This window comes from Rhyacophila brunnea, unplaced genomic scaffold (assembly GCF_057557595.1).
Source record: "Rhyacophila brunnea isolate RB1 unplaced genomic scaffold, BYU_Rbru_1.0 scaffold_7, whole genome shotgun sequence".
In the NCBI taxonomy this organism is placed as follows: domain Eukaryota; kingdom Metazoa; phylum Arthropoda; class Insecta; order Trichoptera; family Rhyacophilidae; genus Rhyacophila; species Rhyacophila brunnea.
In genome coordinates, this window is record NW_028233339.1 from 35,846,173 (window position 1) to 35,873,789 (window position 27,617).

At 29.9% G+C, this 27,617-nt stretch overlaps 1 protein-coding gene across 10 annotated transcripts in view; it reads left to right on the top strand.

The window, feature by feature from the left end:
* Positions 1–27,617, top strand: part of Rbp6 (RNA-binding protein 6) — a 1,006,046-nt gene that overhangs the window by 100,638 nt on the left and 877,791 nt on the right. The window lies entirely within an intron of this gene.

Sequence of the window (27,617 nt, forward strand, 5' to 3'; positions counted from 1 at the left end):
ATTCCCTACACATTTTAGAATCATGTCAAAATCACGTGTTTTTTGGTTGAATTGAATTTACAGAGACTGGTTACCTGGTCACTCCATCATTGAATTTACAGAGATCGTGTTCATTCAAAATATTCTGCAAAATGACGAAACCATAGACTAAATTTGTCGCCGTGACAGCGTGACAGTACGCGACATGCATCTCAATATAATCACAACTTTAGTGTCTAATGTGGTGTAGGCATCGAATGCTTCGTATTTATTGTACAAAACACAGTGCGAACCAGTCAACTATACAGATAAATTTGATACATATTACACTGCTTTATTTCTATATGTCTGCTCCTTCTGCCATATGAGTGAAAGAATGAATACATTATGTATTTCTCTGATAACCCATCTTATATATTGTTAATAAATTATACAGGCTTACTTATGTCTGGAAAGTTTCCATCAAAATACTAAGCCTTAAATACTTTTTATAGGATTTCAATTTAAAAAAATATTCAATTCATTGATCTGGTATATTTTTTTTTATTTGTTTATTTTTTGAAACATTTTAAAGTTCTAAAACTTTAAAACTATTCGGTATACAGTGTCGCTTACCATTACAGTCTTATGGCATAGATAAACAGGCTTGAAGTACCGGTCTATTGCGTACTTCTGCTTGGATCTATTTCAATCTTAAAAGAATACAAACAATAAAGATAACACACTGTTTTATGGTCATACATGAAGGCAATTCACTTAGTAATATCAATTTACTCTCATTCAAAGACTTAATTTTGTTTCAATAGTTGAAAACTATTGACTAAAAATTATTGTTCACATCTAAAGAATTGCTAGTTACCATTTTATACTTATATTTTTTACAGAAAACTTTTTATAAAAGCTTCTGAAATAATTAGTAATTTTATTGTATCAAGTAGTATTAATAAAATTTTAAAATAATGTGTTGTTGTTTTTATTTAATAAAACGCAATTTTTTATAGTACTTATTCCACTTTTAATTAATATATTAGGACCGGTTTCGTCCGCCTCAGTGGGACATTTTCAACTGAATACATTTTTTTAAAACAATATTTATCAAACAAAATTCAAAGCGATAGAAATAATATAACAATAGGTACATAAATAATTATCCGTCCAATAATACCTTCTCAATAACAGATTAATTTAAAACTAATAAGGTTGGACATTAATATTTCATAATACGTACTTTATATATTGTACATTATTTATTATTTTAATTTTTATTTAATTTTGACTCATATTTTGGTTGTATTTGTTTTTTATTCGATCTCACTTCAATTGATAATATTGTTTATTTTATTTTTTATAAAAATTTTATTGTAAATTTTGACTAATCATAATTATTTGTTGATATTAATGTTATTGTAAGTGTAGATTGTTTCATATTTTGTGGTTTGTTAATATTTTAAATAATTTGTTTAATTCCCCTGACGTAGTATGAAATATTAATGTCCAACCTCATTAGTTTTAAATTAATCTGTTATTGGGAAGGTATTATTGGACGGATAATTATTTATGTACCTATTGTTATATTATTTTTTTCGCTTTGAATTTTGTTTGATAAATATTGTTTTAAAAAAATGTATTCAGTTGAAAATGTCCCACTGAGGCGGACGAAACCGGTCCTAATATATTAATTAAAAGTGGAACAAGTACTATAAAAAAATTGCGTTTTATTAAATAAAAACAACAATACAATGCAGTTCCACCATGAATTGACAGTTAACAAAATAAAATAATGTGGTTAGCACGTGGTAACTATTTACCACATATACAAAAGTTTAACATATCGTATTTCACTCATATAAAATATGAGTACACCCAGAAGTATTGTTTTTATTTTATATAGCGTTAAAATACCATATTAATACGATTATTTATTGTATTTGGTCAGCGGCGATTTTCTTTGACGCAGATGATGCAATCGATTTGTTCAAACCAATAATACAATCATTAAAAAATCATACCAACATCTTAAAGAATGTATGTTCCTCACAAATTGGGTATAGATTAATTAATACATAACGCATAACAAAATCAATGCAACTAATATCAAAGAGACCCACATAATAACCAATCGAACTGATACGTATTTATACAGAAAAAATAAACCACAATAATATAATTATAATAATTATTATTTTTCGTTATTTTAAGAAAGATAAATTGATATTTTTACTGGATTGAAAATCATGGTTTTAATTTTATTTTTAATCCTGGGTGTCCTCAAAATAATATGTCAGTAGATACCTCAGGTAAGAGATTACTTAACCATTTTTACTTTAAGTTAAAACTGTAAATATTTAAACGCTTACAAGTAAACGTATTAAACTCATTATCGTTTAGTATATATTACAATATACTACATTGTAATTTTAACCAGTGATTTAAGATTCAAAGCTTGTGTGCATAATAGCTAAAATAAGTCAACGTTATTCAAAATTATTTATTTTTTTTGAAAATATTTGTTCAAGTTTTGCAACCGAATGAATCTATGCCTACATAGTCTACAATATTAATTTAACTTTTAACTTAAAAATGCAGCTTTCAGTAAAAGTTTACAAATAAAATAGTACATACTATTTGAGAGAGTTTTTTATACAGTCTTACAAATGAAATTTCGAAGCACCGCTGCTTTTTCGAAGCTCTCTCCGTATCGATCAACTATTATGTTTGATATTTTTCAATGGGGGAATACAGTTTGTAAAATTGCCTCATATATACCATTGCACCCTGTAGTTTGAAATAACAGTCTTCCATCTAAAAGGAATCGGAATACTTTTTAAACTTTGTTATTCTGCTCTGGCAATGTTTTGACATGAATATGATTCAATAACAAAACTAATTTCAAAATATATCTATCTGTCAGACGAAGTTGCTAAAGAAAGGGTCTAGTAGTTTTCGGATTATGGCTGTTGTAGGGAAACTTTGCGTTTCTTGTACGCTTCGCCATTGTGAGGACCCTTTCCTTGAAATTTATCAAAGACCTTCGTAAATTATTAAAGTTGGGGGGTCGACTTTGTTCATGTGTTGGTTTTGGTTTTCTTTGATATTAATGCCCGTTAAGTTGCCGAACTTCATTATTTCATCTGGCAAGATACACAAACAAATAAATATCAACAGACTTGAGCGTTTCAGTAAATCAACTTATTAATGTGAACTGAATAAAATAGAAAAGTTTGTCGTGTTGTGGCTCTTAGCGAAATTAAATAAATCTATGTCGTATTGAATCAACAGTTGCTGAATTATGGAAAACTCAGTAAATTATAACATTTATGTGAAAAATGTTATTTATTATTCTCCAGTTAATACAATCTTCTAACCGAATGTATGTTATCATTTTTTAATTGTCTTCCTATTCAATAAACTATTTTTTACTCAACGAAGTATTCGCAAGGTTTCAAAATACGTTAACACTAAAATTTGGGGAGATCTTGACGTCGACTAGGAATCAGAGTAATTAAGGTAATTCAATACTTTGATTATAAATACAAAAGCCAATTGCCAATATTAACGCAATTCTTTAAGCGATTCATTTGTATATAATAATATAATACAAATAACTCATTCACTGCTGACTAGATAATGACTTTTTAATTACCACATTTAAAATGCACGTTAATTACATCGATCGGCCGCCTGGTCATTACGCGCCAGATGCGTCTTCAGCGTCCAAAGTATTAATTTCTACGTAATTAGGTAGCTCAATTGTTGATAAAGGACTTGAGTTCAACCCGGCACCATTGTTGTTTTCAAATTATGTATATCCTTCCAATTTCTTGCGATTTTTATAAGGATTTATTCTGTGACTTGGTTGAACCACTGACGCAGATTCGTAAGCCAAATAATTCTACGTAATCAACTGAATTCAAATTCAAATTAATTTATGGTTATAAAGGTACCGTGAACATTACAAATTATAAATTTAAGACGTTCACAACATGACATTTAAAAACAAAGAAATTGGAACAGAAACTGAGTGATCTTAATATTTGCGGAGTTTACCAATTAAACCGACTTTCATGCGTATGCAAAATAATTTAAAATACTATAACGGAAATAACGTAGATATAAGACTTCTTCTATTTACGGTCCAAATTCTTTGATTCCCTATTATTATATATCGGTAATTTCTCTTATATTTTACATATCAGTTGAACAGCTATTTGTTTTATCGCTTATATCAGAATTATTTTTGAAGACGTAGGTACTTCCTTCCTATACTTAAAGCCCAATATATCATTGTAGTTGACAAGTCAATAGAAAAAATCACCTCTAAAATAATTATTATTCTAATTACAAAAATTTTGATTTGACGTTTAAGTCTTCATTTGTTTTTTATTAATGATATTTCATCATTCATACTGATTCTGGCTATATCTCTTATTACTCTACTTCCCTTAATGGAAATACAGCACGTAATTGAATCTTAAGCGCTAGCCAAATTAAGGTGCATGTCGCCTACTGTCACGCTGTCGCGGCGCAAATTTAGTTTATGGTTTCGTCATTTTGCAGAATATTTAGAACGTCCACCATCTCCGTAAATTCACTGAAGAATGACACTGATGAAGTAATGTATTGATACTGTAGTGTATTAGTAATGTAAATTATTATTAATTTTTCATGCTAATTTCAATTAATTTTAACAGTTTCTACGTGTGAATACGTTAAAATACCTGCGGCATGACATACATAGTATTTTGAACAAAACCCAACCTGCGGACCATAGATAATAGACAACATTTTTATCGAAAATACATGGTTCCAACCGCTAAAAATGAAAAATCGTAATTTTGACATGACATTCGAAAAGTGTAGGCATGTGGAATATGATAAAGCGTTCAAAACGTCATGCAGGTGTCGATACAGTGCAGTTCAATGTGAGGTGACCTCATTGTTATTTTAGTGATTACGGCAGATTTTTCCAATTGATAATGTTCGTTTAAAGGTTCAAAATGTGCTACGGGATGGGAGCATCAGTCTGATAACATTTTAAACACCAAGAACAACGAAATTACACATTTTTTTTCCGTAGCGGCAGCCCGTAACAGTAGGCGACATGCACCATGACATATACCTCATTTTTTAGTCTGCTATATTCGTCTCCTTTACTCACCTTGGTATCCAGCAGTATCCAGACAGTTCTACCTGTCAAAAAGCTCCAACGCTATATATGTATTTGTTGTACGGCGTACATGCCCTGGTAACCTATGACGCAGTATTTTAATTTAATTATGTATTTTGAAGAATCTGGGTTCATTGTACATATTGAATTATTTTCTGTTCGTATCATAATAAAATTAATTTCATTACAACGAAAAACAAATTAGGTACACCAACTTTGTCGGTTAGAATTCAGCCGACTTTTATATATCCCAATAAATTTATTCAATTTAAACTTTTTTGTTTTGTACGTACCTACTGCTTCCACTGAAAACTTTAGTCGTGCGCATTTGTACGTCGGTGCATGTCCGTTGCATTTTTGACTCGTGCAGTCTCGCGAAACTTACGCCCTCTCGCTTTTCCAGCCCTCCGCCCCCCTACGCTTACCTCCCTCCAATCCAGTAACGTCATTTGCTTCAAGAGTTTTTATGCTTTCAAATGTACGTGATTCTTACAAAATTTCCATTTTACGTAAGAATGCTAGCGCGCCTTGTAAAAATACATTACTCCAAGTCCACTATAAAATATGTAGGATGTATTTACGATGTTTGCGTATAATAAGTTTTGGCTTTACAGCACACTGTTTTCTAGAAATGTAGGTTATATTATAAAATTGGATTAAAATTTAAATCAATTAAACAAACACTAAGCATTAAAAGTTCTTAAAATATTCTATAATACATACTAAATAAGATACGTTAGCTTATACATATGTAGATAGCGATTGCAATACCGGTATTTCAAAACCGGTATTCCAGTATTTATCAATACCTAAATACCGGTTTTAAAAATCCAAAATACCGGAATTTTCGGTATTAAGAAATCACACTCGTTTACGTTTTTGACAATGAATTCTAAGTTAAATTCTGCTAAAATGAAAATATATTGAGTGATTCCAGCATAAGTGAAAAAATAATTATTAATTATTATAATATTATTTTGAAATAGAAAACATCCATGACAAAAATGTTTAATTATTCTATAATTATTGGTGAATGTACAAGCGTTGAATTTAAGAAGCTTTTCCACTTTTGCACTAGATGAAATTTTGAGGGCTTTAGTTAAAATTATCATTATATTCAAATTATTCGTAAAAAATCACTAGTTCTACCAATACATATTTTTAAATGTCAACATAATAAATGTAGGTATATAGGTTTTTGCTATATAATATTTGAAAAAGATTTAAATAGCTATATTTATTGATAAGCACCTACTTTTGTTTTTTTAATGTTTAAGAAATACCGGTATTCAATAAGAAATACCGAAAAACCGGTATTGCAATCCCTATATATAGGTACATGCTTTAAAAAAACAATTTGGTAAATCCCAAGATACATACCTATAAAAAAAATCATTGAAAAAAAATCTTGTACTGAGTGGAATTCGAGCACACATCATCCACTTGCCGGAAGAGTGATATATAATATCTACAGCTCCAAATAATTTTGGTGATAATTTTAATAATCATGTACTTAGCTATGGATGTGTTCAAATTCACATAATATGCATACTGTATACGAAATTTAAATGAAAGCTATATATACACTAAATTTATAATTCTTTTATTGTGTTAACTGTTTATTAATAGAGGGTGAATTGAAAATGTCCCTCTTAGGCGGACGAAGCCGGTTCAGTTATTTTTAATAAAAGTGAAAACAGTAAGATAAAATTTGAGGATTTTTACTTTTAGATTTGGTGTCCACATTTTTTTTTCAAAATAATTTTTCATTCAATACTGAATATTTGAAACAGTTGCATTTCTTTTTTATTTAAAATACAAGTTCGTAAAAAAATACACAGTCGTAATGTTCAAAGAAAAATTCCTTTCACAAAATATCGTTAAATTTACATTTTGCCAGTAAGCATGTAAGTATTTATTTTTTCTGTAGATTATTTAAATAGCTACCTTTCAAATAATATGCCATAATAACATATTGAAAACTCGATCTTTAAGTGGGTATCTAACTGAAATAATATAAATTTATAAAAAGCGTAGGTGGCAAATAAAAAGATTATTATACTTAAAAATCATTACACCGTTTCAGTATTGCGAAGCTAATTTTTGTTTAGTTTTATAAGCAGTTTTTTTATACAAACCATTGATGCAAACGGCCACGCTACCAAAACATCGGTCACTACCCCATAGTTTGTAGATAGTGACTTAACGTCTCAAGATGGCTCAGTTCACACGAACGGCACTCGTTTCATCCTTCCTTGGCACCTACAAATACCCTCTGGCCGATTCTCTCACCCTCCATCTTTCTTTAACTCTACAAAGCTCGAGTATTGCTCTAACTGAAGGGTAAGTAATTAAGTTAATTATCTGCTAAAATTATACCTTTGATGTAGTACTATGTTTTAATATGAATATTAAATAGGTACTGTTATTTTATATTTACTTACTTTACTATATAGTACGCTTCACCGTAACTTCCGGTCTAGTGCCACGACCTGTACCCATTATCATGTCCGATCTGTAGAAAGTATATCATTCTTGTAGCAACGCTGTATATTCACAAAGGGTCAGACAAACTGACGAAATACTTACGTCTATAATAATCAATTATTTCCTTTGTTAAACGAATAAGTACTTCACGAGATTTGAGAATGTAATATTCTATAATATATTGAACCCACTAGAAAAAAAACTTTAAAAAAAATACACGACTCGACGGAACTTGAACCTGTAACCAATAGATTTGCGCGAGTGTGCTTATCAAATTAAGCTACGGACATCCTACTTAACCATGATGATGTTAACTAGTAAATCTCACATAAAATGCTTATCAAATTTTATATTTATACGTCTATATAAAAGTGTAAATTGTTATATTTTTTACAAAATATTACACACGTGTTTCATACATTATAATAATTATATAGGACACATTATTTTCAAAAAATAACTACATTTGTAAAAAAATCTCAGATTTTTTTTTGAACGAATTGGACGTGAATTCACATCTTTTACCTTTCAGATAAGTTATCTATTCTTCAAGCTATCGATTTGTATATAAATTAATTATTTTTAATATTATCGTTAAACTGAGGACACCTACTTAAAATTCTGCCAATTGAAAGGCAAACTTTTTTTCAAGATTTTTTCATAAAAGGTATTTTTCTAAAGTTTTTCAAAATTATAATGTTTTCTCTATAATTAGAAATAACATTTTTAATTCTTATGTTTATTCAAATATCGAAAAATAAAATAATATTGTATTATTGGTAGTTACATATTTTGAAAATGTGGATCCAGGTGGACATAATTTTATATTTTTACGAATATAAAACTAATATTAAGCCCTTTTAAAGAAAATAGGTGGGTAGGTTTTACTTGTGTTTTTATGACTATAGGTATACTCAACTAAATTTCCTAAAGTAAATGTAATATTAATGTTGAAAAGTAAACTTAATAATTATAGAAATTATCATTATAGAAAATCATAAATACCGTTCTACTAAATAATTTATGTAAGCTTGAGAATAATATCGTTTATGATTAATTTAATTTAAAATAAGCTCATCTTGTGGTTTAACGTGTTAAGGAAAGCTCCCTACAGAGCTCGACTCCACCATCTGTGCTTAAAAGCTTAAACACAATGTTTGAATGCTTGCACGCTTTATTTTTGCTCTTTCCTCTTTTTTATAGCTCTTAAGATGTGTAGCTGTATGTAGATATCAGCATATAGATAGGAGTCGCATGTGTCGATGGAAATCTGGGTAAATTTTCAGCACTCGGAACAATTTTAAGAAAACTTCGAGTCTATTTTCTGCTTTCAACACTTTGGTTTCCGTTTTTAAAATTTTTTTTCATTATTTTTTTAATATAATATGTAATTCTTAAAAGATGTAAAAAAGTGTAAGTAAACTATATATTTTATTGATGGTTCTATCGCTACTAAATTCATTATTAATGCTTTTTGATCTCTGACATTGTTAATATACATAAAATCATAAAGAATTATTTGAGATGTAGCATTTTGTTGCGCAAGGAACACTGGTATAATTCATACTGGCAATACTTTCCATGTGACAACTAAAAACGATCAGGAAAACTATCTAGACTTTCCTTGCGGCTTTCAGTACAAGCACATCATTTTACTTTAAGTTTAAATATTTTTACTCACCCTCATAGCAACTCGTTACATATATTATTTTCACGTCCGATAAGTATATTCAAATTAACCAAATTATTGGTATACCATAATTTTGAACTGCATTTCTGATACTTAATACTTGATTATAACTTTTCAACACAAAATTAATGAAGTATTGCTGTCATTAATTCCTCATTAAAGTATACGTGCATGAAATATTGGGCTAAAATTGTTCGTAAAGCATGGATAATATACAACTAAATAGCAGATCACACCGCACAGAATATTATTTTATTTTGGCCTTATAGGGGATATTACCAGATAGGTGTTATATACTATTAAACACTGTATTTTTTATTTTATGATTAATTTTTGTGATACGATTTTCAAATCATGTTTAGTAATATCTATCATAACGGCATGATATTTGCTTAATGATTGATGACTGATCGAATATCATTGCTAGAACGTGTAGATTATTATTCTAATAAAGTTTAGCAAAGTATCGTTTAAATGATTTTATCTGAAATTTTCTAAATTACATAATTTATGATTTTGTCTTAATTCCGCAAAAATATACATATTCATTGACGAACTTGAGAAGAGTCAAAATATTTTTCTACAACCAAAATGTCATACGGGAATTCAGAGAAACTATGTAACTGGATTTCTAGTTCCGCAGATCACCACTAAGACCTTGTGTGATATTATAATGAAATCCTTATTCACTCTTACTAACGTTAAAGTGTCATTACGTTCCAGCGTTGGAGTATAACTAATTGTAGAGCAATCATAGGATTATGCCATTTTCTTTGTTCCAACATTACATCCGTCGACACTAAAAGTGACAATTTTTTCCAAGCATAGCAAAAATCTGTTAATACAAACCTCCGCTATGTGGAGGCCCATTATGATCTTTTTAGGATCACACAAGGTAAAAAATATATTTGAAAGTAATTGCATACTATTTGAATGGCCGAGGATTCAACGGGAATAAGTTATATATGTTTTTAAAAAGGAGTTTGGATCAGTTGTTACGTTATTCAAACATGTAACTACTTTGTATGAAATGATATAATCATTTTAGTCCTAATATTGGAATATATCATATGAACATATAAAATATTGTTATTATTTTCGTAACAACGCATATAAAATAATTTTAAAACATGACAAATATCATGAAAAATTCAAAAACTCATTTACCAAATGTTAAAATAATCTATAATAATTTAGACGTCGATATACTCATCATGTTGAGTCACATCATCTCACCAGTTTTCTTGTATTCGTTTGTAACTCTGTGGGTCTTTAATAATTAATTTGAAAATAAGCACTGTAATTTTTACATATTACATTAAAAATAGTCAAAAATTTTCCACTGCTGTTCTAAATTTAAAAACGCTCAGAGCGAAAGTTTTCCGCATAAATCGCGACAAAAATAACGCAATTACCGGAATTGAAAACTCGCGCCGAAACTTGTGCGGCAGAGCGGGTGGTTTACGGCGGGCCAAAAGGTTTCCGGGACTGCCCGCCGACAAAGTGGGCCCGCAGTCGGCAGTCACGCCGCCAAATTTCGACCGGGGTAGATTATTTATTTAGTGGACCACTTGCCGTAAAGACACTTACTCACGCTGCGTTGTGTGCGTGTTTTCATGATGACGAAATAATAGTGACGTATTTTTTACCTCTTTACAAAGATAATAATCTAATACACTTGTATTAATTAGTTAGCATTTGCTTGGTAGAATCATAATATTTATTATAACACACAATATAACGTTAGTACCTACGTAAAATTTAGTAAATAATGGTTCATATCAGTAGCGAAGGGTAGAGGTAAAATGTAATACACAATAAACTTTGTTAGTCACACGTATTTGTTTTTATTGATCAAAGACTACAATTTACAGATGGTGTTGGTTGTTTTTAAAAATCAATTAACCCCTTCCTAAACCACAGCATAATAGGTATACTTTAGGCAATACGACAAAATTATGCACACTTATTTGTTTTCGTTGGATTAAGAATACATATTATACATATTGTTGGTAATTTTTTTAAATTAAACGTTGCCTATTCCAAACTATAATATATAAAAAAATATTATTCTATCTATAAAATATCCAAAATATAATTTAATTGCACAATTTTAGATATTTTATAAATAGACAAGTATTGTTTGACTATTATCTATTATGACTTGGTTTTTACAGGTTTTCATTGATTTTTGAAAACTAACCAACACCATCTGTAAATTGTAGTCTTTGTTCAATAAAAACAAATACGTATGACTAACAAAATTTAATGTGCACTCAATTTATGGCGGATCTTAATAGCCTACGTCCACTCTTCGTCACTGGTTCATTTATTAACTATTTTATTTCTCACTGTCTGAACTTTCTCTCTAATCTGATGTCTTTAATTTTCTTAATGTGCAGTAAAATTGTTTTTTCTTCATCTGAATTATAGATATTAGCTATTTTTAATGTTTTCAACCTAGCTTATTTAAAATATAAATTTCATCTTCATAAGTATTGGTCTTTTGTCATTTTCTTATGATTTATATCTCAATTCAAATATATAAAGCTAAACTATGTAGGTTCTTACTGAGAAAATGCGTGTTACTATGAATTCTTAGTAAGTATTATTTGTATGTATTTAAGCCAAGAGTAGAATAACTTGTCCGTTTAGTGAAGTTCTTGTTTGCTTTGTGATTGCGATGAGATTTTCCAGAAGCCACTATACCTACCGACAATTCGTACATAACAATAAATTCTATTTAATATTTAGCCTTGGTATTTATGTGTCAATGTTGCAATCAAAAATATCAGCATTCACTTATAAATCAATTTAATCATTCAATTAAGTGGGTGTTTTATTATAAATAGTATTGGCCAACAAAGGCTACCTATTGGGAATATTTGAATAAATATTAAGCCTAAAATAATATTCTACAATAAACTGCAGGCCTTTTTTTAGTACCCATTAATTTGTCTTATATTTTGGGCATGTTTATCATGGCGTACGAATTTGTGAAATTTTCCTCAAAGATTTGTTGATAGAAAGCCTCAGAAAGAACTTTCCAAGATCCTGGCAGAATAAAAAATTAATGACAATGACAATAATACACATTGTCCTTAGTCTGTACATCCTTAAACAACCTGAATACATAAGTTTTGTGACATCCATTAAATTAGGCAAAATCAACTTCAGGTAGTCTCAAAACTAGAAATGAGCTTAAATTTAGTTAATAAAACTATTTTTTTGTATTATATGTTTCTTTATATATTAATTATTAGATTTGTCTAAAAAAAAAGTTTGACCTGACTAAATTCCGAGAAGGCAGGCCATAAGTACCTGGCCGTGCGATCTTACGTCGTGCTGAGAACAGCAAACACTACCAGTTAAATTTTTCCCGCGTCGTGGATGGGTCACTCGATTTCAACACTACATTGACCATTATAATATCTTTATACACAGCTAGTTGTTAATTTATTATTCAACTCCGTTCCATAGGGTATAACCTAACCCTAAGCCTAACAGTAGTTGTGCTATTTCAAGCTCCCAATCAATTTAAAAATAATAAACATCCGATACATTAAATTAAATATTCAATTGAAGGACTTATGAGTATCAGTCAGATAAAATAAGTTTACAGAAGATCAAAACTTAATAAGAAAATTGAATTATAAAGTAATTTTAATACTTATATAATATTTCCCTGAAGGTTCTGTAGATCTGAGACACCTACATGTATATACTGATAGTAGTGCTAAATCTTTCTTATATTAGTAGTTTTTTCATATATATATTACCAACAATGGAGATAATATCTTCATTAGTTCTTTCAGAGAAATAATAAAATTATTGTTGGTATTCACCATATCGGTGCGTATACCTAACAAGCTTATTAAGAGAGTGAATCACATGCCTTAGGAACAATATCAGATTCTATAATATGTGTTGAATATCGAGTGAAAGCTCATTTTATAGATTATCATGGATTATAACTATTTGAAAATCGAATTATTACCTTGAAAATGTGAACAATGGAGAACTATCCGAGATGTGTGGTATAGTGTGAATATTTTCCATGTGGTGTGCGTAATTTTCTTAGAAGTGTGTATATCGCAGAGACTTACTTATGGGGCATGGATGATAATTAACCGTTTTCGTTTTACTAAAGAGCTTTTGCGAAATAAGCTCAATTACAAATACCGAATAGCAAATAAGCGTATGATCCGGAATTAATTTGGCCATACTACAATGAATATTAATATTGATATATTATTATGGCCCTTCATAAAATATGCGAATTGAGGCAATATCATAAGTAGTGAATTATCATATTACTAATATCCACTTAACGATAGTATCTTCGGAATAACAATTTTATTTATATTACAAAATAAATACGTTCATATTTTTATTTTTATAATATTAATAATATTCTAAATTATTAAAATCAAATATATTCTCTACAATATTCTACCTAAATTTTTTTATTGCTTTTGCGCATATCTCTGTAAATATTGATATAATCGTACATTTTTTAATAATCAGTTTTAATCTATGAATATAAATATCTGACACTGATGATAAACAAAATTAAATACATAAATGGAGGAAAATAATATTAATACCATACGTTATTTACTACAAAATCCATCAAATACGTAACTATAAATATACTACTCATTTTTTTTTTAAAGATATACTATAATATATAATATATTCATCATAACACTACAAACAGGCGAAAAAACCCAATGACAGTAGAGTAGTGAAACAGTAGTGTATTTAGTAATAGAGTGAAATAATCATAAACACACAGGCTTTGAGAAAAATCATATAAATATGTTGTGACCTCACCGAGTATCGAACGTGGAGCTCCCGGATGAAAGGCCAGTGCCTTACACACTTCACCGCGAGAGCCGCCTGTCTAACAATTTTGACTACAGTAATTATTAATATTTAAATAAATTTTGATGAATATAAAATTATAAAATTAAGTAAAATATTCTCAACATGTTCATAATAAATATAGAATGCTTAAATTCTAATGGATTTAAGTTTTGTACTATTCCATTTGAGTCGTTTTATGCGACTTTCGCCTTGAGTGTAGTATTTTTATTGTTTATAATTACTAATAATGATCTATCAGGATTGACGGTGTATTATATACGCTTATCGAGTGTATTGTTATTGATAGGGTATGGGGTTTTTTGGAAACACTTCAACTATTCATAATTTGTTAGTTATATATATATATTTATTGGATCTTTGACTTAATAGGTAGGTGATAAGTTTTTACCTACTTTATTGTATTGATTTATTATATACGTTAGAGTTAATAGTGTTCGTTATCAGTATATGTTTGCCTTTTGGTGAGTATATACAGCGCCTGAAGATGCCGAAAGGCGAAACCCGGGTAGCAAAAAACGACTCAAATAGAATAGTACAAAACTTAGGTCCATTAGATTTTAAATTGAAATCCATCAAATACCTTCGGTCGGTAATTTTAATATTATAGATTGCTTAGTTTTTTTTTATAATATATCATCTCATAATGCGTGGAATAACGTTGATCATAAAGAATTCCTAACAAGTTGCAATATTCATCCGCACATAAAATCAGACAATGCATTCCCCACGCGATGAATAACAGTGCCTTAACTTTTAATAAAATTTTTAAAACGAAATTTTTACGCTTGACACATTCATATTGGATTCACGAAAACTTTTAAATTTTCACATGCCCACTCCGACCGATAAAGCTGAAAATATGCATCACAGCTTAAAACACACCACATTGTTAGAATAGATTGGCTCACCATAAAGCCATTTATGCCAGTGTCTTATTCCTACTGTAAGTTAAACCCAGACTCAGTTTATATAACATATCAGTAGTCAAGGGTGGATGTAGGCTGTTAGAATATGCCATAAATAGTGCACATTAAACTTTGTATACGTATTTTTTTTATTGACTACAATTATTTACAGATGATTTTTGTTAGTTTTAAGAAATCAAAAAACCTTGCTTACACATAACCGTAGTGTTGATATATTTTGGGCGATACGACAAAATAGTGCACATTTTGGTACAGTTCGGTTATGAGGAATACAGCGGAAAACACATTTTGAAAATACCCGATATACTAGATTATTTATTAGTTTAGGTTAGTTTAGGTTAGGTTGGGTTAAGTTAAGTTAGGTTAGGTTAGGTTAGGTTAGGTAAGGTTAGGTTAGGTTAGGTTAGGTTAGGTTAGGTTAGGTTAGGTTAGGTTAGGTTAGGTTAGGTTAGGTTTGGTTAGGTTAACCTAACAAATAATTCAGTATATCGGCTATTTTCAAAATGTGTTTTCTGCTGTATTCCTCATAACCGAACTGTACCTTGTTGGTTCATTATTTTTAATTCACTACACCCTGCCTAAACCGAACTATAAAAGATAAAAAATATTATTCTATCTATAAAATATCCAAAGTTATGTATGATTTAATTGCATAATTTTAGATATTCTATAGATAGACTAGTATTTCTGATTAATATCTACTGTGGCTTGGTTTTCGCATAGTTGAATTTATTTTTAAAAGTCTAGTCTAGTCTTATTTAAATGACAACACATATGTATGACTGACAAAGCTTAGTATGCACTATTTATGAATGACTGATCTTAACAGTATACCTCCACCCTTCTCCAGTGATATATTATATATATATATATATATACATATATAAATCTAGACTTATTCTCAATATACCTAATACTATTTTAGCGTCACGGAAAATGTCCTGTAGACTGTAGAGTGTAGATATGTAGATAGTCAAAAGATAACTACCGAAGGAAGTAGTGTTGTAGAATTGGGGAATAGATATGACTTATCTATCCAATTTTTCGTGTTTAGAATACCTATTGATGGAGTGAATATTGGTAATATGCTTACAGGATTTTGATTGCATACAATTTATGAATAGTCCATACCATAAGACATGCGGGGTTTTGAGACATTTTTAGGCACCTCGAGTTTATTTAGAATATAAATTAATATGTGTTTTTATATGTGTGACCGCAATTATTTGGTGCTCCGAGTAGGGCCCCCAGATAGATAAATCTACGAGTATCACTGACTGTGACGACTTATTTTAACTACATATATTTTTTGCAATATTCATAAGAGGGTTAAAAGAAACACTCTCAAAACATTACTCATTTTATTGAGGTAAATTCAAGTTGTTAAAAAATAGCTCCGATCCATATACATAAAAGTTATTTATGCTATGATAACACTGGTTATTAATAATTATTACATTGTAGGTAACTGTGTTTTTTATTTTTTAAATAAGATAAAATAAGGTAAAATAATTATCCATGGGCGCAATAATTATCTATTACGCCAATAAATGGTTCAGTTGTATTTAAATAAATTATAAAGACTATAAACAGAAAAGTTATAATCATTTTTCAAAATTAAAATACTTAATTTATGGATTTTAAATTTCCTTTGTAAATATAACTTTTATTATAAATTTTCTTCTCATGAAATGATCATCGTCAAAAATTATTGTTATAAATTTAATATGTAAGTAAATAAAATAAAATATTAATGATTAATAATTATCGGTATGTGCTAAAAATCTATAAAGAAACCTCTTCGTGAAGTGGCCTAAATCACTCGAGCACTAAAATGTTGCACGGGTTATTTGTCCAAGATTAATAATTCTTATAAAAACGCAGTCGTTTTTTCACATTAGCGCTTATTTAATGCTGATATAAACACTGGAACTATATGCTACATATTATTAATATTATTATGGAAAGCTTATCTAAAGAAATGTGAAGCTGCACAAGGTGTATGGAACTGAGTAGCCGTGCATCATCAAATTGCATTATATAGTATGCAATCGGAAACGTGGCGATTAGCCTACTTATCATTTGACATTTTGAGCGCGCAGTTTAGTCCGCCCGAAAGCACCCTTGACGTTTTAAAATTTCGCTTACGTCCTCAACCACTATGCACGTAATAAAACTTTATACTTAGCATTGAATATGGTACGATTTTAATAGGAAGTGGTTAAGTGGTTGGTTTTCAGCTATACACCAGTGACATCCATGCTATAAAAATGTAATTATATTATTAACAATTTTGTTATCGATCATACAAAACATTACTTATAAACAATTATTAATCTTCAAATCTATAAGGTCGCAGCCCTTAGTAAGAATATAATTATATAAGCATACTATTACCAACGTTTTAAAAGAACATAATTATGTATAGGTAGATTAGTGTCAGATTATTGTGACTGCGAAGGCGACTCATTTAGGTGTTGGTATCGTTATTTTCAAATGACACTAACACCCAATTTTAAAGTGAATTCATCGTGGTCGCAATACCAGAAGAATATTATGTACTACCTCCACACGCAACTTTTGATACCTACAACAATAGCTAAATTGGTAAAGCAGTTGTATTTCGTTGTTTGATCCTGTACATGCGAAAAAAAATCAGGTTGTTTTTACAATGCGTGTTTGATTCCGAGCAATAATTCAATGGGTTGGGCGAGTATTTAAGAACCATTTGTCATAAATTATATTAATATAATCGCCAATCCGTGAAAGTATATAAGTTATCATTACAGTTTTCAATTTTTAGATTAATTTAACAAAATATATTGCTTTAGATATTTTTATTCTCACAATATGACATTCATTTTATGTTTGAAACAAATTAAAAGCTTATTTGTATATACCCACTGTATACACATGAAGCTTTTAAATAACAATGAACGTTTTTATAGAAAGCTTTTTATACAAGTAGGTACCTGAAAACTTTGCTTAGGCTTTCTCATTTCAGTGTAAAAAATGCACCCTGTTAAGTAAAAATAACAATTCCATGAATTTTATTTCTGGTCTTGGTGGAAACTCGCATTATGATATTAAATAATATAGGTAGGTATAATACGATTATATATTAAACGCTTTTAAACGTACTTTATATATAATATATACCAAAATATGAATAATAATTATTTACTTAATATGTATTGCTCAACCAATTTGTGGTACCAGTACTTGACTCACGTATGCATACAATAATAAAAGAGAATTAAAAAACTATTACCGCAAAATAGCACAGAAAAGTGCATGTTGGGTATAATATAGAAAGACCAAAATAGGAACCAATAAAAAAATAAGTAAGTACTCGGTGTAGTCTTGCTAAACTGATCACCTAGCAATGGATTACGTAGTATGTTCCATAATAAACAAAAATATCAATTTTGCAGTAGTATTGCTAAAGGTTAGGTTAAGTAAGCTTTCACAAGATCGCTGGATCGATAAACTAATCAAATTACTGTAAGTATATTTATTTGTACCTAGTTAAAATCAGAGAAAAGAAGTAGAAAGACCTAGATACCTAGTCCCTCTGATAAATCCTCTGATTTACCTCGGCTGATGATATCAAAACATACATAATTCAATGATTGCTAACCTATTTTCATCAGAGTAAACCAAAAAATATTTTGCAAGGTACATGACGTGAAGATCTGTAATTATTGACTTAGGATTGGAGTTAAAATATATGAGTTTACAACACATCACGGAGCTTTGGTTGGGAATCACTTTTTACTCACTCGTATGGCGGTAGCGTGTAGGCGAAAGGATAGATGCGGTTATATAAAAAAAACAGTTACAGACTCTTAATCTTCGATTAGGAATCGTATATTGATAATAAAACCAAATTATTACTTGTCAATAAATACAAACATTGTTATGTATTAATTACTACTAAATTTATTGATCCACTAGCCAAGCAGTAAGTATTGACATTAATTGAAATAAGTTTTTTTAATATTTCATAACTTCCGAAATAAAGTTGTCAATGTGGGGTAAGTTAACATTTTTTTCATTCCAAAACACAGTAACGTGAGCAAAAAAATATACGCTAGGCGTCGCAAAAAAATAATCGCACGGTAAATGCATCGTGTTGTGTGTGATGCCAAATTCTTTCAAACGAAATAAATCTGTTAGCAAAGCAAAGTACGTTTTTTGGAATGTGTTGCATTGGTAGCCGACGTTCGTGGACAGTCTGCGAGAGATGACTTCTGTAAAATAATATAAGTTATTCTTTATTATTGAAATTATACCTTTTTTTGAGGCGTTTGGGAATTCAGATCAGAGTGTATTTTTGGCGTGTGACATGTAACACATAATTTATTTTTTCACACGAAAAAAAACGCACTCGATTGGATTTGAACCACCGATTGTTCGGTTATCAGCCGAACGCACTACCTTTACGCCACAGTATGATACTGCATTCGTGACGATTATACAGTATAATATTATAGTTTAGAATTGTTCCGTTGCCTAGGCAGCGAATTTATTATTGTCGGCCGTTTGCAATTCCTTACGTAAATAAACGATTAAACGTTAGATAGACAGTTGGCAATTTAAAAATAAAAACAACGAGAAACCATTATATAATTTAGTAATATAAGTTAAAATGTATAGAAATAAACCAACAGCTTTTCCAATAAGCGGTTCTTTTTCTTGGGTGTGTAATTTAACAAGATAACTTAGAGCTAGTCAAAGAATCTAGTTTATCACAAGTTTTGTTTTTGTTTTGTTACGCCAAAGAAGTATAACTTCTAACGCGCGTACATAAGTACAAACACCGATTTTTTTTATTAGACTAACTATATAATAAATATTTTGTAAATTTTTATTTTAGTTTTATTTATATCGAAAATATAATATTATAAGAACCGTATACTTACTTATTATTTTATAAAGACTTCTTGTAAAGTTGCTTCTTCTTTACATTATTATGCCCATTACTAAATAAAGCCATATTTAGTATCAGATGTCCCTGGTAATAGCACTTTTTAAAATAAATATCTTGTCAACGCACGCATTATATTTTTAATTTTTATCAAATTTAAAACATTATAGTAAATTATTCAATGGAGTTTTCAGATTATTCATTTTCTATCTTCACACAGCACTCCGGCCATTAATAATGCTGACCACATTTTCAGTAAGAGGTTATACTCATTACATATTTTATACTGCAATTCAGAAAAGTATTAACTTATTAATCTTTCAAACAAATTGCTGATTGATTGGGATGGTTAAAAATACTATAAAATTATTATAGTTCAGCTGTTATAATTCGCTTTATATGTATTTTATTGTCCATAGTACACGCTTTCTGTGTCTGGTAGAGACGCGACATAGATTGATGTTCAATTTAGAATTTGCAGATAGTCACTTCTAGATATAACATAGAACCTTGTTACATTTACTTAATTCATCGTGAGTTTAGTGGAAACAATCAATTGTCGCAAACATATTTTTCATTATAAATATCTACTTTTTGTTATATAACTACATTATTTATTAGTTATTATACACTATTATGAGTACGTACATGTATTGAATGTGTATGAAATATTTTGATGATTTTAACCAATAGCAATCAAATCAAGCGGGTCAATAACTACGTATATCTTGAAAAAAAAGTCAATGTGTGACGTGATTACTTGCGGAACCAAACTGGTATGTACCCAGTTTATTTGGGCACTTGAATAGTGACATACAATGTGCGCTATCAGTACTCACTTAGAATGTGAAACATAAACCTTTAACGAAGAGATATCTTGACATGACTTGGTGCATGTTGGGCATAACGCGAAAACGCTACAAAATAAACCAATTTTATTGATAACACGGTAGATAAGAAATTGCGATGTGATAGAGGTTACTAAGCAGATAGCAGCGAATAACTACACACTGTAAACAGTGGAAGGAACTAGGAGGGGTCTCTATTTAGCAGTAGATTGGATAACTTGGATACCTTGGATAATAGTGATGATCAAGACGTTTCATGTCAACTGTGTGGTTATTTTCATAAATTAAATATTATTTAGGTAATATTTTAGGAAATCACTAAGGTGTTATTCAGTTTCCAATAATGTTTTCAGCTATCTATTTCCACATTTTTGTAATATTAGAAAGAAGTAAAAAAGGAATTTGTATTTTTACAGTGCCGGCGTCATTTTTTATATAAAAATTAACATAGTTTCGATTCCCGTCGGCGGCATGTGAAAGCATCCGACGATAGAGAAGAAAATCCCCCGTCCAGTGGCGTGCGGCCGAGACAAAAGCGCTCCCAGGAAATATAGGGCGGATTTTATGGCGGAGAGGTTTTCTGCAGTCGAATTTGCATAATATTGCTTCCTTAATATGGCTGGGTAAAAAATCCGGGACGGTCTTTGCGGCGGGCTGTTTACACAAGCCGAAGGAGACGCGCATTGCCGTCGTAACTCGACAGGCGTGGCTCCTCATCTCGCACTGCCTAATGGACCCGCAATATCTTTTCCTCTCCCATTAAAAATACAATAAGACGTTCGACAGGGAACCTTATTCGTTTACGTGGAGTTTTCTAGCTATTTATTGCAGATGGAAATCGTTATTTTCTAATTGATGAGAGTTTTATACTTTCCATAGATTCTGTTTTATCGACTCTCATTTCACCTTTTAGTACTGCAAGCTCTACTTTTAACTTCTATCATATCAGATAGTCGGGATAATGGTACAAGTCGGTTATGGGGAAGCGCGCTAATTGTCATATAGTCGATTTTGGCAAAATTCATGAATTACAAGAATGAAAACCTAACCTAACCTAACATAACCTAACCTAACTAAACCTAACCTAACCCAACCTAACACATAATTCAGTAAGTATATCGTCTATTTTCAAAATGTGTTTGCCGCTGGCTTCCCCATAACTGACCTGTACCACAATATCTTGTTAGAATATTACCATAGCAATTTTCTTGGCATAATAAAATATTTGATATTACATACATGCATAAATTTTGGCACTGAGACAACTGGACGCTAGGACAAGTGGGCGCCGCACTGTTGAATGAAATAAATATACTTTCGTTACGATTTGATACAGAAAGTAGACGAGGAATTTTATAAAATTTCTATCTACCACTTGTAGTAGATAGAAAGTAGTTTTAATTCATTTTGATTTTAAAATAATGTTTTTTTATTGTGGATTAAGAATTATTATGCCTGACTGATTAGGTATATAAAAATTAAAGAATTCTCATCTCATTGGTACTTAGACATATGTACAATTAAAATGTTATTTAGTAAGAATTGAATAATAATAATATGTAAGTATGTATTAAATATTATATATTTTAAATGTACATAATATTATATTATTTACGAACGTCTATTTATTTTCGAATTTCATTCGATTGCGTAGTGTCCAGTTGTCCCGGCGTATGTTATATGGAGCTTGAATATGCCAAAAGGTGCTATACTTTTATACTTTCGTACTATATTTTCGTACCTAAGTTACAAAAAACGTCATATTATTATTATTATTATTATTTGCCACAGCACAAGCAATTATTGATTCTGAAAAAAATATGTCAACTGTTTATTTAAGAGGTGATAATTTAAAAAAAAATGTACCTACGTTATGTTATAATACTAATTATAATATATATAATAAATATATTTTCCTAACTTTATTCAATAGGTACTAATAATTTGACTATAAATACCTATGTGATTAATTTTTATATTTTTACTATTTAGTTATCTATTGGATCAAAATACGTAGTTAATGTTCAAAATAATATTAAATCTCAAATTTTACGCTTGCGATGCAAGGACTGTATCCATGGTATGAGTCCTTATTGCAGGTAGATTCTATTTAACTGAGGATGTTTTAAAATTTCACCAAAGTAATGTCAGCATTAGGAACTAAATTATCATTATCTCTTCAAATTTTAGTGTAATATTAATAATTTTATTTATTTTTGGCTTATCTACTTTACATAATTACTTTTCCTTTAAACTTAAAATAAATCTTATCCGACGCATGTTAAAAAATAGCATTTAAGTTATGCCTTAAACCCTTTATTCAACAAGTAATAATGAGATGTTTTGGTATTATTTGCTACAATTTTTTTATTCAAGTGAACTTCAACAAACTTTATTTTTTATGGGGTAGGTACGAATGATAAAAAGACAGTTTATTATAACAACAACGCATGCTAACACAGGCACTATATAGTATGGATAATAATCAATGATTTATATAAATATACACGAATGCATGTTAAGATCAGTAGTTGTTATAATAATTTATATGAATTCAAAAAAAAAAGAGATTTGTACCTACTATTCCATGGACTTAGACCAACGAATAAAAAAAGAAAGGAAGAAACATACTGATTCATTGCAGTATAAAAACGGGAAACCAAATTCGCCATTTTGGAAAGCGACGATTTCGCGTAAACAAATATCACATGGTCTGTACGTGTGCGTATAGACTTAATATGTGTTTTTAATGTTGTTTATCACGCAATGTCGGCCATATTTGCCGGCCTTTCTGATTGCCGTAATTTGCACATATGCTCATTCCTTCTTTTTATTCGTAGACTTAGACAGATAATGCACTGCTAATGGGTGGCAGATAAAGAAGTAAAATAAAATAATACTATTTTGACAGTACATTTACTAGAAATGAGAGGTTTTTCGCCAGCGGAAATGGCGTATCTACTTCAAATTGTCAGTTTATAAACTATTAATGCATTTTTCCGTTCAAGAATTGTATAATATATATTTTCGAAAAATTATTCAGCACTACGTACTGTTCGTAAAACTTTCTATTTCGAAAGTTGCTTAAAATTAATCAAATTTACGATTTATATTATCACTATAAAAGCTATAAAATAAATCACATCGTTTGACGCCAACTATCACAAAGAAATCACTGAAGAACGTTTGAATGGGGATGAAAAAAATATTCGACCGTCAAAGTGGCGGTACTATTCGGCTCCGGAAGCTGATAATAAAAAATAATAATATTAGTGAAGATGAAATCACCCTCAACACATCCCCCGGTGATTCCACTTAGCGCACACTACAAATACCGCCGACTCTGCATTGTGACCCCCCTCCTCTTATCGTCCAGTGGTGGCACCTACTGCACCCCCACACCATACCACGCCACTGGAGCTCGGCTACCTTCTTTCTGATAATGTGTTTTTTCACTTCATTTAAAAAATACTTCACGATTCTAATAAAAAAATCTTTGTTTTTCATTTAAATTGATTTTATGCAGTATATTAATTTATTTGGAATTAAAAAGACGTTAAGTCAAGTAGTGTATCTGTTTAAATGTTCTGAAAAAGCTAGTAACAAATATTTGTAATAAAGACATGCTTTCATATAAATGGCGAATTTGTTATATGCCGTCGGGGATAGTAAGCACGTAGAAATGCATCGATTAACAAGTAAAGGTAGATATGTGTGCGTGATTATTCAGTTTTTCATCGGAAGTAGCAACGTGCGATTTTATAGACTTTTTTTTAATAAAGCACGGAAATTTGTATTAGTGTAATCCTTTAAAACTACAATTAATTTAATTTGATATATTATTATGCATTGAGTTTTGAATAATTGTGCACGAGTTTTTGTATCGCTACATAAACAATTACTGTAGACATTTTTGAAAGAAAGTGGATGTCTAAATGAAAGCGGTAAACATACGTTTTTATACCTTTATTATTGCAACTTAGACTGAGCACTGTGGAGCTTTTTTTTGTTTAATAACGTCAAATTGCATAGTCGTGACATGGTCCAAAGCTAACTACAAGTTCAGAAAATACACAAAATACACGATAAAGAAAGTATTCTTATACATTTTTTCCAGCACGAAAATCATAATAAAAACTACGATTAGTTTAGAATAGGTATACTAAATTTATTTTTTAACATGTAGGTATTTTTTTTAATTGTATGGGTACATTATATTTTTTTTACGTGAGTAGAAGATAGTATAATTATACCCTTGTATGCTATTGTAAACTGGAAAGAAAATAATTTTAAATACGATAAACCATATTATTCTGATACTAATATATGGTTAAAATTCTAATGACAGGATTATATGATCGAAAAGTTGGTCAACCAATCTATACCGAAGTCATAAAATATATTTTTTTATATATGTAGTCATTAATAACGATTTTATGATACTCGTATTTATGAATTACCTCTCTTTTGCGTACCTACCGGGATAATTAAAACATCGTTTATTCAAGTTTATGAAAAATGTCAACATTACTATTATATTTACTATAGCTGTATTATTCCTACACAAGGGTGTCTAGCCCCCCTCCTCATTGCCGCCTTTTGATTCCCGAGGGCTTATTGGTCCGCCAACCCTCTCCTCTGACATTTCAAACGCCACTGACATTTTAATCTTTTTCTCACTGCCACGATGGGATGTTTTTGTTTTCAGTCATCCTTTTCACTATCATCAAAAAAGAATATACACGCATAGATTTTGCACAGGAATACTAATCGCATACTTACCCATGTAAACTATATTAAATAGCACGGATTGTATCATGCAATTTCATCAATTACTTTGATAATAATATTAATTATGTACCTATCACTGTATAAGTTTTTCTAAATTGTGACTTATTTTTCGGTGATATTAATATTATTAATGACAATTTTAAATAACTTTATATAATATAAATTTATTATCTTTTGAATTGTTCGTCCATTGACTTGTTCAATACCTTGGTCCAAGCGCTGAAGCACTACAGTATACTCAACATGTCTTTAATAAGTTGATAATTATATGAATACAACAGCACCTGTAATACAGTTGAGAAGATTGAATTCAAAGATAAAAAATAATTAGATTTCACAAAAAAAACTTTTTAGTGTATTCACATTTTTCTTATTTGAAGGAGGATAATTCAGCAATATTCAAATTACATTTTGTCATCCTATTGTCCATGGGATATTGTCTAATGTTCGGAATAAAATACGTCTTCTATTTTTTATGCAAAGAATCAATAAGTAATTACAATACCTAGCAAGATTAGAATCGGCGCCCCCTGGGATTCACGCCCATGTGCTCTTGACCTCTAAACTATAAATCTCCTATCTAATTGCGAAAAAGTTGACTATTGGGTTTTACAATATTCTCTGAATCGCTTTATAAATTTCGTCATTATTGGCACCTTAATTATTAGTACCTAAGCTGTGTCAGCATCTCTCCAAAATTAAACGTAATTGCACTTGCTAATAAAGAATTTTATTAGACCTTCAAATTAAAAAATATAATTACTATAAACTGTTTACCAGTTTTCCTATTGACTTGTCACTGGTATTGAATTTTATAAAAATCCTTCAGCAAATTCATCTGACAATGGACTATTTTCCGACTCGTATAACGACTCGTTTCCTTTTTGGATGATATTATTATTGTAGTTTCAATTATTTATCCTTTTCTATCACGTGTCACCCGATAATCACAGTGTCTTCCTCTCTCTCTCGTTATCTGTCAGTTGCATGGAGCACTTTTTGTGAGTGTGTTTTAAATGTATTTTACGGGAGATAGAATAATAAAATTACGACATGTAGTAGTATTCTTGCTACAGGAATGTAAACCATTGTTTTTATTTATTTTTTATTTTACTGATTTTAAAACGATTTATTGTTTATGTATTTCAATAATTAAACTATTAATTGTTATCATAAAAAGTCTGTTATTCTGCTATCTTAAATGGTTTTTATTAATAGATACCTATTGAAAAATATATTTATTTAATTATTATACTACTAACTTTCAGTCCACAACCCATCAGGTCTGCACGTCATTTATGTGGTTAAACGCATATAAGACTCCTATAAAATTTGTAGTGAGTGTCTTATGAGTGACATCTCAAGATATTCCTTATTGTGTACTAGACGTTTCAATGATTTATACCCTGATTTAATTTGTTCTGTTCAAGTCTTGCGTACTGATGAAAAATAAGTTTATATTACATTCATTTGACTTGCTTTTACCGCCACCACTCGCCACATTACTACAGTTGTCATACATGCGTATACCGTGGCGTAACGAATGTTAGGCGACAATCAAAGTTCTGCTCAGGGTGCCCGAGGAGCAACTTCCCAAAACTTGAGTTGGCGTGCACTATAGTGTGCGTGATTCCTATTGTGATATAATTAATATTTTACGGTCAATTCTCGATGAGAAAAAATTTAACTGATTAATTTCTACTAATTAGTTTTCTTTTAGATAGGTAATTCAAATTTTACAGTATTCAACGCTATAAAAAGAACGTATATTTTAAAATTCAATTTATCTGGTCACTAATGCAAAATGGCAACATTTCAAAAAACATTGTTCTAAGATGTGTTTGAAATTTTTGCATACATTTTCATTTCTTAAACCTGATTTTTGAGATATAATATTATATTTTTTATT